The following is a 9,430-nucleotide window of genomic DNA, read 5'->3' as shown; positions in this document are numbered from 1 at the left end:
ACAAAATTGGAAGAAACCAATAAAGCCCTAAAGAAACCCAAGAACACCAAGAAAAAAACAATCAAACAGGTGAACCAAACAGTTCAAACAGTTCTAGACTTGAACACTAAATTAGAGTCAATAAATAAAATACAAATCGAGGGAATTCTGGAAATGGAAAATCCTGAATAAATGAATGGGAACTACAGTGGCAAGTATAACTAACAGAATACAAGAGATGGAAGAGAAAATTTCAAGTGCTGAAGATACTATTGAGAAAATAGATTCATCAGTCAAAGAAAATAATAAATCCAACAAATTCTTAACATAAAATATCCAAGAAATCTAGGATACCATGAAAGTCCAAAACTAAGAATAATAGGGATAGGAGAAAAAGAAGAAATCCAGCTCTAAGACACAGAAAATATGTTCAATAAAATCATAGGAGAAAATTTTCCAAACCTAGATAGATATACTTATGAAGGCACAAGAAGCCAACAGAACACCAAATAGATTGTACCAAAAAAAAGACCCCTCAGCATATACTACTCAAAGTGCAAAACATACAGAGTAAAGTAAGAATGTTTAGAGTTATAAAGAAAAAGCTCAAGTAACATATAAACGTAGACCTATCAAAACTACACCTGACTTCTCAATGAAAACCATGAGAGCCATAAGGTCTGAAACAAATGTGCAACAAAAACTAAGAGACCAGGAATGCAAGTACAGACTACTATATCCAGCACGGTTTAAAATCAATACTGATGAGGAAAAAAAGAAACCCCAATGAGCCTAGCCCTCATGTTACAATGCTTTTGTAGTATGATAGGGCATCTCTTGGGTATATTCCCAAGAGTGGTATTGCTGGATCCTGAGGTAGGTTAACACCCAATTCCTGAGAAACTGCCAAACTGATTTCCAAATTGGTTGCAAAAGTTTACATTCCCACAAGCAATGGATGAGTGTTCCCCTTACTACACATCCTATCCAGCAAAGGCTATCATTGGTGTTTTTGATTTTAGCGATTCTGACGGTTGTAAGATGTTAACTCAAAGTTGTTTTGATTTGCATTTCCCTGATTGCTAATGAACTTGAACATGACCTGAAGTTTCTTTGGGCCATTTGAAATTCTTCTGTTGAGAATTCTTTGTTGAGCTCAGTACCCCATTTTTTAATTGGGTTAATTAGAATTTTAATGTCCAGCTTCTTCAGTTCTTTATATATTTTGGAGATCAGAGCTTTGTCTGATGTGGGGTTGGTGAAGATCTTCTCCCATTCAGTAGGTTGCCTTTTTGTCTTAATGACAGTGTCCTTTGCTTTGTAGAAGCTTCAGGTTCAGGAGGTCCCATTTATTCATTGTTGCTCTTATTGTCTGTGCTATTAGGGTTAAACGTAGGACGCGGTCTCCTGTGCCCATGTGTTGCAGTCTACTTCCCACTTTCTCTTCTATCAGGTTGACTATGGTCAGATTAATATTGAGGTCTTTAATCCATTTGGACTTGAGTTTTATGCATGGTGATAGATATGTATTTATGTTCATTCTTCTACAGGTTCACATCTAGTTATGGCAGCACCATTTGTTAAAGATCTTTTTTCTTCCATTGTATAATTTTGGTTTCTTTGTTGAAAATCAGGTGTTCATAGGTTTGTGGGTTAATATCCAGGTCTTTGACATATTCCACTTGTCAACGTCTCTGTTTTAATGACAGTACCAAGCTGTTTTCATGATTGTAGCTCTGTAATAAAGTTTGGAGTCAGTGATGGTAATGCCTCCAGAAGTACCTTTATTGTATAGTATTGTTTTGGCTATCCTGGGTTTTTTGTTTTTCCATATAGAGTTGATTATTGTTCTATACATCTGTGAAGAATTTTAATAGGATTTTGATGGGAACTGCATTCAATCTATAGATTGCCTTTAGTAGAATTATCATTTTTACTATGTTGATCCTACCAATCCAACAGCATGGGAGGTCTTTCCATTTTCTGGTATCCTCTTCAATTTCTTTCTTTAAAGCCTTAAAGTTCTTGTCAAATAGATCTTTTACTTCCTTGGTTAGAGTTACCCCAAGATACTTTATGCTATTTGTGGCTATTGGGAAAGGTGATGTTTCTCTGATTTCCCTCTCTGCTTCTTTATCCTTTGTTTATAGGAGGGCTATTGATTTTTTTCATTGATCTTGTATCCTACCACATCACTGAAGGTATTTATCATTTGTATGAGTTCGCTAGTAGAGTTTTTGGGGTCACTGATGTACACAATCATATCATCTGCAAATAATGAAAGACTGACTTCTTCTTTCCAATTCAAATCCCCTTGATCACCTTATGTTGTCTTATTGCTATTGCTAGAACTTCAAGCACTATGTTGAAGAGCTACGGAGAATGTAGACAACCTAGTCTTGCTCCTGATTTTAGTGGAATGGCTTTGAGTTTCTCTCCATTTAACTTGATGTCAGCTGTTGGCTTGCTGTATATTGCTTTTATTATATTTAGGTATGATCCTTGTATCCCTAATCTCTCCAAGATCTTTATCAGAAAGGGGTGTTAAATTTTTTCAAATGATTTTTCAGCATCTAATGAAATGATCTTATGGTTTTTTTCTTTCAGTTTATTTATATGATGCATTACATTGATATATTTTCGTATGTTGAACCAGCCCTGCATCTCTGAGATGAAGCCTATATATACATAATGGATATTTTTTATACGTTCTTAGATTCGGTTTGCCAATATTTTATTGAGAATTTTTGCATCAATGTTCATGAGCAAGATATGTAATTCTCTTTCTTGGTTGGGTCTTTGTGTGGCTTTGGAATCAGGGTAACTGTAGCTTCATAAAAAGAGTTTGGCAATGACCCTTCTGTTTCTGTTATGTGAAACACATTAATGAGTATAGGTATCAGCTCTTCTTGGAAGTTCTGGTAGAAATCTAAACTAAACCATCTCGTCCATGGCTTTTTTTGATTGAAAGGTTTTTTATGACACCTTCTGTTTCCTCACGACTAATAGGTCTATTTAAATTTTTTACCTGGTTGATATAATTTTGGTATATAGTACTTATCTTTTTTAAAAAAAAGTCTATTTCTTTTAAGTTTTTGAACCTTGTGGCAAATAGGCTTTTGTAGTAAGACCTAATGATTCTCTGAATTTCCTCAGTGTCTGCTGTTATGTCCCCCTTTCCATTTCAGTTCTTGTTAATTTGCATGTTCTCTCTCTGCCTTTTGATTAGTTTGGATAGGGGTTTGTCAATCTTGTTAATTTTCTCAAAGAACCAGCTATTTGCTTCATTGATTCTTTGGATTATTTTCTTTCTTCCCATTTGCTTGATTTCAGCCTGTAATTTGATTATTTCCTGTCTTCTGCTTCCCTTGGGCAAGTCTGCTTCTTTTTGTTCTAGATATTTCAGCTGTACTGTTAAGTCTCTAATGTGAGCTTTTTCCATTTTTTTTTAATATGGGCACTTAGTGCTATAAACTTTCCTCTTAGCACTACTTTCATAGTGTCCCATAGGTTTGGGTATGCTGTGTCTTCATTTTTGTTGAATTCAAGGAAGACTTTAATTTTTTTCTTTATTTCTTCCCTGACCCAAGTGTGGTTCCATAGTTTACTGTTCAGCTTCCATGAGTTTGTAGGCTTTCTGGGGATATAATTGTTGTTAAATTCTAACTTTATTCCATGGTGATCCGATAAGACACAGGTGGTTCTACAGTTTTTCTGTATCTGTGAATGTTTGCTTTGTTACTGAGTATGTGATCAATTTTCAAGAAGGTACCATAAGATGCTGAGAAGTAGATATATTCTTTCCAATTTGGGTCAAATGTTCTATAGATGTCTCTTAAGTCCATTTGATTCTTTACTTCTGTTAGTTCTCTTATTTCTCTGCTGAGTTTCTGTCTGGTTAACCTGTCTATTGGTAAGAGAGGAGTGTTGAAATATCCTACTATTAGTGTGTGGGGTTTGATGTGTGCTATGAGTTCTTCTGTTTCTTTTACTTATGTGGGTGCTTTTATATTAGGGGTATAGATATTCAAGATTGAGACTTCATCCTGATGAATTGTTCCTGTTATGAGCATAAAGTGTCCTTCTCCATTTCTTCTGATTGATTTTAGTTTGAATTCAATTTTGTTAGATATTAGGATAGCCATGACCGCTTCTTTCTTAGGGCTATTTGATTGAAAAACCTTTTCCCAACCCTTTACTCTGAGGTAATGTCTCTCTTTGTGGTTAAGGTGTGTTTCTTGTAAACAGCAGAATGTTGGATCCTGTTTTCGTATCCATTATCTTAACCTGTGCCTTTTTATAGGTAAATTGAGTCCATTGATATTAAGTGATATTAATGACGAGTGGTTGTTAACTCTGGTTTTTTTTTTTTGGTAGTAGAGTTTGTATGTTTCCCTTCATTGAGTTGTGCTGGTAAAGGGTTGTTAGAAGTCTTTGCTATTGTGGGTGTTGTTGGCTTCCTTCCAGTATTTTCTGTTATGGCTAGGTTTGTGGATACTTATTGATAAATCTCTTTTTGTCATAGAATGACTTGTTTTGTATTCTCCATTGGTGATGAAAGAAAGCTTTGCTGGGTATAGTAATCTGGGCTTGCATCCATGGTCTCTTAGTGTCTGCAGCACATCTATCCAAGACCTTCTGGATTTCATGGTTTCCATAGAAAAGTCAGGTGTAATTGTGATAGGTTTACCATTATATGTTACTTGACCTTTTCATTTGCAGCTTTTAATATTCTTTCTTTATTCTGTATGTTTCTGTTTTGATTATTATATGTGATCGTATGTTTTTTATCTAGTCCCTTTGTTATTCTGTATGCTTCTTGTACCTTCATAGGAATATACCTCTTTAGGTTGGAAAAGTTTTCTTTTATAATTTTGTTGAATATATTTTCTGGGCCTTTGAGCTGTAATTCTTCTCCTTCTTCATCCCCTATTATTCTTAGGTTTGGTCTTTTCGTGGTATCCCAGATTTCCTAAAATATTTTTGTCTTTATTGGCCTGTAGTTTAATTTTTTAATTAAAAATTTCCACCTCCTCTCATTTCCCTCCCATTCTACATCCTCCCCTTCCCTCTCTCTTTCCAGTCCAAAGAGCAGTCAGGGTTCCCTGCCCTGCGGGAAGTCCAATAACCTCCCCCCTCCATCCAGTTCTAGGAAGGTGAACATCCAAACAGACTAGGCTCCCACAAAGCCAGTATAGGCAGTAGAATCAAAATCCAGTGCCATTGTCCTTGGCTTCTCAGTCAGCCCTCATTGTAAGTCATGTTCAGAGAGTCCAGTTTGATTACGTGTTCATCAGTCCCAGTCCAGCTGGCCTTGGTAAATTCCCATTAGATCAGCCCCGCCGTCTCGGTGGGTAGGCACAACCCTCGTGGCCCTGACTTCCTTGTTCATCTTCTCCCTCCTTCTGTCCTCATTTGGACCTTGGGAGCTCAGTCCAGTGCTCCAATGTGGGTCTCTGTCTCTATCTCAATCCATCACCAGATGAAAGTTCATTGGTGATATGCAAGATATTCATCAGTGTGGCTATAGGAATGAGCCAGTTCAGGCGCCCTCTGCTCAGCTGCCCAAGGAACAAGCTGGGGACATCATCTTGGACACCTGGGAACCCCTCTGGAGTCAAGTCTCTTGCCAACACTAAAATGGTTCCCTTAATTAAGCTATATACGTCCCTGCTCCAATATCCAACTTCCCTCTATCCCAACCATGCCATTCCCCAAAACTCACCCCATCCTCCCTTTCTCACTTCTCTCTCCACATCTCCCTTAACCATCCCCCCACACCCACCCACAATCTCCCAATTTTTGCCCGGCAATCTTGTATACTCAAGTATCCAGGAGGAAAACTATATGTTTTACTTTGGGTTCACCTTCTTATTCAGCTTCTCTAGGATTACAAATTATAGGCTCAATGTCCTTAAATTATGGCTAGAATACACTTATGAGTAAGTACATACCATATTCATCTTTTTGGGTCTGGGTTACCTCACTCAGAATAGTGTCTTCTATTTCCATCCATTTGCATGCAAAATTCAAGACATCATTGTTTTTTACCACTGAGTAGTACTCTACTGTGTATATATTCCACAGTTTCTTTATCCATTCTTTCAATGAGGGGCACACCTAGGTTGTTCCCAGGTTCTTGCTATTACAAATAATACTGCTATGAACATAGTTGAAAAAATGCTTTTATAGTATGATAGGGCATCTCTTGGGTATATTCCCAAGAGTGGTATTGCTGGATCCTGAGGTAGGTTGATCCCGAATTTCCTAAGAAACCGGCACACTGATTTCCAAAGTGGTTTCACAAGTTTGCATTCCCACCAGCAATGGATGAGTGTTCCCCTTACTCCACATCCTCTCCAGCAAAGGCTATCATTGGTGTTTTTGATTTTAGCAATTTTGACAAGTGTAGATGGTATCTTAAAGTGGTTTTGATATGCATATCCCTGATCGCTGAGGACATTGAGCATGACCTTTAAGTGTCTTTTAGTCATTTGGAATTCTTCTGTTGAGAATTCTCTGTTAAGTTCAGTGCCACATTTTCAATTGGCTTAATTAGCAATTTAAAGTCTAGTTTCTTGAGTTCTTTATATATTTTGGAGATCAGACCTTTGTTGTGAGGTTGGTGAAGGTCTTCTGCCAATCAGTAGGTTACCTTTTTGTTTTAAGGACAGTGTTTTGTGCTTTATAGATGTTTCTCAGTTTTAGGAGGTCCTATTTATTCATTGGTACAGGGGTTCTATGTAGGAAGTGGTCTCCTGTTACCATGTGTTGTGGACTACTTCCTACTTTCTATCTATCAGGTTCAGTGTGTTCGGACTGATATTGAGGTCTTTAATCCATTTGGACTTGAGTTTTGTGCATGGTGATAAATATGGATCTATTTTCATTCTTCTACAGGTTCACATCCAGTTATGCCAGCACCATTTGTTAAAGATGCTTTCTTTCTTCCATTGTATACTTTTAGCACCTTTGCCAAAAATCAGGTGTTCATAGGTTTGTGGATTAATATCTGGGTGTTTGATTCTATTCCATTGGTTAACATCTCTGTATTTGTGTAAATATCAAGATGTTTTCATTCCTGTAGCTCTGTAATAGAGTTTGAAGTCAGGGATGGTAATGCCTGCGAAATTACTTTTATTGTATATGATTGTTTTGGCTATTCTAGGTTTTTTGTTTTTCCATATAAAGTTGATTATAGTTCTCTCAACATCTGTGAAGAATTTTGTTGGTATTTTGATAGAAATTGCATTCAATCTATAGATTGCCTTTGGTAGAATTGCTATTTTTACGATGTTGATCCTACCAATCCAACAACATAGGAGATCCTTCCATTTTCTGGTATCCTCTTCAATTTCTTTCTTCAAAGACTTAAAGTTCTTGTCAAATAGATCTTTCACTTCCTTGGTTAGAGTTATCCCAAGATACTTTATTCTGTTTTTACCTATCATGAAAGGTGATGTTTCTCAGATTTCCCTCTCTGCTTCTTTGTTCTTTGTGTATAGGAGGGAAACTGATATTTTTTGGAGTTGATCTTGTATCCTGCCACATTACTAAAGGTGCTTATCAGTTGTAGGAGTTCTTTGGTAGAGTTTTTTGGATGGCTTATGTATACTATCATATCATCTGCAAATAATGAAAGTTTGGCTTCTTCCTTTCCAGCTCGAATCCCCTTGATCTCCTTAAACTGTCTTATTGCTATTGCTAGAATTTCAAGCACTCTATTGAAGAGGTATGGAGAAAGTGGACAGCCTTGTCGTGTTCCTGATTTTAGTGCGATGGCTTTGAGTTTCTTTCCATTTAATTTAATGTTAACTGTCGGCTTGCTGTAAATTGCTTTTATTATATTTAGGAATGAACCTTGTACCCCTAATCTCTCCAAGACCTTTATCATAAAGGGGTGTTGAATTTTGTTGAATGCTTTTTCAGCATCTAATGAAATGATCATAAGATTTTTCTCCTTCAATTTATTTATATGATGGATTACATTGATAGATTCACGTATGTTGAACCAGCCCTGCATGTCTGGGATGAAGCCTACTTGATCGTAATGGATAATTTTTTTAATGTGTTCTTCGATTCAGTTTGTCAAAATTTTATTGAGAATTTTTCCATCGATGACCATGAGTGTGGTTGGGTCTTAGTGTGGCTTTGGAATCAGGGTGACGGTAGCTTTATAAAAAAGTTTGGCAATGACTCTTCTGATTCTCTTATGTGAAACACATTAAGGAGTATAGGTATCAGCTCTTCTTGGAAGTTCTGATAAAATTCTGCATTAAAACTATCTGGTCCTTGGCTTTTTTTGATTGGGAGGTTTTTTATGACAGCTTTTATTTCCTCACGACTTATAGGTCTATTTAAATTGTTCACCTGGTCTTGATTTAATTTTGGAAACTGGTACCTACCTAAAAAAAAAAAAAAGTCCGTTTCTTTTACATTTTCCAACTTTGTGGCATATAAGCTTTTGTAGTAAGACCTAATGATTCTCTGAATTTTCTCAGTGTCTGTTGTTATGTCCCCCCTTTCCTTTTCTGATCTTGTTAATTTGCATGTTCTCTCTCTGCTTTTTGATTAGGTTGGATAAATGTTTGTCAATCTTGTTGACTTTTTCAACGAACTGGCTCTTTGTTTCATTGAATCTTTGGATTGTTTACTGTGTTTCTATTTTGTTGATTGCAGATCTCAGTTTGATTATTTTTTTCCTGGATGTTTTGTGTTAAGAATTTGTTGGATTCCCACAGGTCAGGGAACCCTGATTGCTCTTCGAGCTGATGAGGGAGGGGGACTTGATCGGGGAAGGGGGAGGGTAATGGGAGGCGGTGGCGGGGATGAGGCAGAAATCCTTAATAAATAAATAAATTTAAAAAATGAAAAAATGTGATTTATTCCACTCAAAAAAAAGAATTTGTTGGATTTGCTGGATTACTCTGATCAGTGAGTCTATCAGAGATTCTTTCTTCTATCTCTTGTATTCTGGTGGTTATATATGTCTCTGTAGTTCCTGTTCATTTACCAAGATTTCTATATTCTGCCATCCCTTGGTTTTTGGTTTTTTTATTACCTCCATTTCCGTCTTCAAGTCTTGAACTGTTTCCTTTACCTGTTTGATTGGGGTTTTTTGTTTTGTTTTGTTTTCTTGTGGGTTTTTTTTAGGGATTTATTAATTTCTTCTAACTTTTTGTTTGTCTTCTTTTCCATTTCTTTAAGGGAGATTTTCACTTCCTGTCTAAGGGTCTCCATCATTTTCATAAAGTTACATTTAAAGTGGACTTCTTCTACTTCTTCTATGTTAGAATGTTCAAGTCTTCCTATTGCATTTTCACTGAATTCTGTTGTTATCATGTTTCTTTTAAGGATGTTGGAGGAATTCTTGCATTGGCTGTCAGCTCTCTCCATACCTCTTCAATATAGTGCTTGAAGTTCTAGCAATAGCAATAAGACAACATAAGGC

Source organism: Microtus pennsylvanicus, chromosome 1, assembly GCF_037038515.1.
Source record: "Microtus pennsylvanicus isolate mMicPen1 chromosome 1, mMicPen1.hap1, whole genome shotgun sequence".
Classification (NCBI taxonomy): Eukaryota; Metazoa; Chordata; class Mammalia; order Rodentia; family Cricetidae; genus Microtus; species Microtus pennsylvanicus.
This window is presented reverse-complemented; position numbering follows the sequence as displayed.